Raw genomic sequence first — 4,646 nt, 5'->3', positions numbered from 1 at the left:
GGTGATGTGGAAGACAACCATATAGAAGGAAATCAAGGTGTTCCATTTCTAGAGGAAGATCAAAGTCTATGTAGGGGAGAATAAAATGCTACCATTGTAGAAAACCTAGCCATATCAAGAAACATGGCAAGATATTAAAAGGAAAACAAAAAGAGCAAAAGTAAACCATCAACAACAACAATGAAGAAACTATTGTTGTTGCATCAGATGGTGAGGTATTAATTATTGTTTCTTATGAAGATGCATGTCTTTATATTTCTTGTCATAATAGTGATTGGCTTTTAGATTCTGGAACCTCCTACCATGCTATACTAACTAGAGAAAATTGTATTTCTTATTAATCTAGATTTATGGGAATGGTTTGCTTAGGTAATAAAAGTATTTGTAATATTGGAGGAGTAGGAGATGTACTAATAAAGATAGAAGATGGTTGTAGTTTATTGCTTAAATGGGTCAAGTATGTACAAGATTTTGGGATAAATTTGATTTTAGGTTGGAAGCTAGATGATGAAGGCTACCTTACCGTGTTTGGCAAAGGAGGTTGGAAAATTGTGAAGGGGTCACTAGTTATTGCAAAGAGGTAGAAAATTGGCACTCTCTACATATTAAAGTCAAAACTATAAAATTTTGATATTGTTGTTGTTAAGGAGTTTGTAATATATTTATGGCACAAAAGGATTGGCCACATGACTGAAAGAGTCCTAAAAATCCTTGTTGAGCGAAAACTTTTGCCTAGGATAAAAGGTACATAATTTAAATTTTGTGAGCATTGTGTTATGGGTAGACAAAAAGGGTATCATTTATGAGAGATGATCCTAAAATAGATATACAAATATTAGATCTAGTACATTTTGATGTTTGTGGCCCAATCAATATAATTTCACTAGGAGGAGCTACTTATTTTGTTACTTTTATTGATGATGCTTCAAAAAAAGTGTGGGCATTCCCTATTAAAAGCAAGGATCGATTTTTAGACATTTTTCGTAAATTTCATGTGGCTATTGAAAGGGAAACTAATAAATTATTGAGATGTATTGGAACAGATAATGGTGGGGAATATTACTCCAATGCATTCGAAGAATATTGTCACATACATGGCATAAAACATTTAAAAATAGTTCCTCACACTCTACAACAAAATGGAATAGCTAAGAGAATGAATCGGACAATAATGGAGAAGGTGAGAAGTATGCTTTCAAAGTCTGGTTTGCCTAAATAGTTTTGGGCAAATGTTGTCCAAACAGCATGCTACTTAATAAATCGGTCTCCCACAACTTCATTGGATGGTGGCATTCCTTAAAAGGGTATGGCATGGTAAATATTTGTGTTATGCTCATTTGAAAAATTTTGGTTGTGAAGCATGTGTGCATATTCCTAAAGAACAAAAATGAAAAATCATTAAAATGCGTTTTCTTAGGATATTTTGCTAATGAGTTAGGTTATTGTTTATGGGATCCTTTTAAAAAGAGAGTTATTAGAAGGAGGGATGTTATTTTTAATAAAGAAAAAATGTTTAAAACTAATGACGGAGATGTGGAGTTGAAAAGATTTGTTGAAATTCCAAAACAACAAGAAAATCAACCACCATTATAAGAAGACAAACCAAGAGATAATGAGCACCCATTGCAACAAAATGAAAGTGAGGAACAATAAGGAGAAAACAATGTAAACTTTGAAACGGAAACTCTGGCCAAAAAACCCCGTAAAAACATCAAAAACAGTGCTAAAAACGAAAAGTGTTGGTGCTGGAATAACACCTTTTTTTTTCTAGGGTAAATTTTCAACATGTTTTAAAAATGGCGGTGAAAACCAATTTTTTGTGCAAAAATTGTCTAAAAAAACACCCTCAAAATGAAGTGTTGATGTTCGAATAACATTTTGTTTTTTCAATGATAAATTTTGTGCAAAAAACACCCTCAAAATGAAAAGTGTTGACGCTGGGATAACAAAAAAAATTTCAAGGGTAAAATTTCAACATTTTGAAATAATGGCGTAAAATATTTTATCATGACCCCGAAAAACATTAAAATTTCAAAAAAAATTGAAAACATAAAATAAAAAACAAAAATCAAAATCAAATTAAAACAATGAAAGTGAAGCTCCAAGGTTAGCTCAATTGGTCAAGTTGGGGCCTTGCCAGATGGAAGGTCACAAGATCAATTCCCAAAAGCTTTAAGGTCGTGGAGGCAGCGTAGTGGTAAAGTCGGCCTCGTCATGACGGACCGGTCTTGTGTTCGATCCCGAGCAAGGTCGTAGCTCGTCGTGCGAGTAGTAACCGAACCGGGCCAAGCCCACTACCTTTTAAGGTCGTGGAGGCGGCGTAGTGGTAAAGTCGGCCTCGTCATGACGGACCGGTCTTGTGTTCGATCCCGAGCAAGGTCGTAGCTCGTCGTGCGAGTAGTAACCGAACCGGGCCAAGCCCACTACCTGGAAACGACTCTCGGCAACAAATATCTCGGCTCTTGTTACGATGAAGAATGTAGCGAAATCCAATACTTAGTGTGAATTGCAGAATCCCGGGAATCATCGAGTTTTTGAATGCAATTTGCGTCCGAGGCCTCGGTCGAGGGCACGTCTGTGTGGGCGTCACATCCCAGAAAAGAAAGGAAAAAAGAAGAAGTCCACATGGGGTAGCTCAAGCGGCAAGGGCCGTGGAAATGAAGTCTCACAGAACCGGAAGTCTTGGGTTCAAATCTTGGGCTACCCTGCCCCCGTAGAGGGGTACATAATGGACATGTAAATCGGAGAGTCCCACCCTAGCCTTACAAAAAAAAATAAAATAGCAAAACATAAATTAAAATATATACCAAAAACAAAACATAAAATAAAAATAAAAATAAAAAACAAAAAAAAAAAAAAAATCAATCATAAAAAATGTAAAAAAAAAAAAAAACAAATAAAAAAAAAAAAATTGGAAAAAAAAAAAAAAACAAAACAAAATTATATATAAATATATAAAGTTAAGTAACTAAAAATTAAAAAAAACTGGGAAAAGAAAAGAAAAGAAAATAAATAAAAATTAAAAATTAAAAACAAACTAAATTAAACAAAAATGGAGAATTAACCAAAAAAAATTAAAAACTAGTAAAATTAATATTAAAAACATTTAAAGAAACAAACTAAAAAAAATAAACTGAAATTACTAAAAAGAAAAACTAAAAAAACAAGAAAATTTTAAAAAAATATGTCTTTAAAAAAAAAAAAATTTAAAAACATTATAAACGTATACAAAAATGTGTTTTTCATTAAATATATATATATATATATATATATAGTATTTTTAATAAAATTTTCATTGTTAATTTAAAAACAAACCAATAAAAACATTAAAATTTTAATTTATTTTTTTTTTATTTTGTGTTTTTTATTTAAAAAAAATTATAAAAAAACTTTTCAATATTTTTTTTAATTTTGTTTTTATATTAACAAAAAAAAGTTAACGTGCCCGCCCGCCACCCGGTGGGGGCGCAGTAGTGGGCGGAGGGGCTCACGCAGCCCTCCGCCCACAGCCGCGCCCCCACCGGGCGGCGGGCGGGCGGCTGTCCGATTCAGGGAATCGGACAGCCGCCCGGTGGGGGCGCGGCCGTGGGCAGAGGGGTTGCGTGCAGCCCTCCGCCCACGACCGCGCCCGCCTGCCGCCAGGTGGAGGCGCAGCCGTGGGCGGAGGGGCTGCTTGCAGCCCTCCGCCCACGACCACGCCCCCACCGGGTGGCGGGTGGGCGCATTAAAAAAAAATAATAATAATAATAATGAAATTTTTTTAATATTTTTTTTAAATAAAAAACATAAAAATTTTCTTTTAATATATATATATATAATGTTTTCATTTGTTTGTTTTTAAATTAACAATGAAAATTAAAATATATATATATATATATATATTAAATCAAAAACACATTTTTTTATACGTTTATAATGTTTTTTAATTATTATTTTTTTGTTTTTAATTTAAAAAGACATATATTTTTAAAATTTTCATATTTTTTTTTGTTTTTTTTAGTAATTTCAGTTTATTTTTGTTTTTTTAGTTTTTTTAAATGTTTTTAATATTAATTTTACTAGTTTTTAAATTTCTTTTTGGGTTAATTCTCTATTTTTGTTTAATCTAGTTTGTTTTCGATTTTTTTTGCCTAGTTTTTATAATGTTTTTTTTATTTTTTTTATTTTTAGTTACTTAACTTTATATATATATTTTTTTTTTTTCCCAAATTCTTTTATGGTTTATGAGATAATTTTTTTTTAAGTTTTTTTTTTTTTTTTTTTTTTTTGTTTGTCTTTTTTTATATATATTTTTATATTTGTTTTTTTAACTAATCAATATTTAAAAAAAGAAAAATGAAACAACTTGAAAATTCGTTAAGTAATCATAATTTAAAAAATAATTGGAGATAATAAATTTTAAAGTGTGAAAAATAAGTCCTTTAAAAAAAAGGTATGCTGCATCAACACGTTGCATCTACACATTTTAAAATCAACATGAAAATCACTAATATTTAAAAACAAATATTTATATTTGATACATAAGAAAATTTAAAATGTCAAAAATATGCTCCCAACAAAAAGAAGTGTATTCTGTTTAACCACTTTTGAAAATCGGGTCACGTTTTTACTACCCCTATGAAACGGGTAATCGTATCGGTTATTTA

General features: G+C 31.4%; 1 non-coding gene across 1 annotated transcript; it reads left to right on the top strand.

Moving 5' to 3' along the window:
• The first annotated feature begins 2,435 nt into the window (after positions 1-2,435).
• LOC149267154 (5.8S ribosomal RNA) lies at positions 2,436-2,589 on the top strand. Its single transcript, XR_016261404.1, has one exon. It is a non-coding gene; the product is annotated as a 5.8S ribosomal RNA (ribosomal RNA).
• The last annotated feature ends 2,057 nt before the right edge of the window (positions 2,590-4,646 follow it).

This window comes from Pinus tabuliformis, chromosome 6 (assembly GCF_031772625.1).
Source record: "Pinus tabuliformis cultivar Carrire ecotype Pingquan chromosome 6, CPIR1, whole genome shotgun sequence".
Lineage (NCBI taxonomy): Eukaryota > Viridiplantae > Streptophyta > Pinopsida > Pinales > Pinaceae > Pinus > Pinus tabuliformis.
The sequence above is the reverse complement of the archived record's forward strand: the minus strand, read 5'-3'. Positions and strand labels throughout refer to the sequence as shown.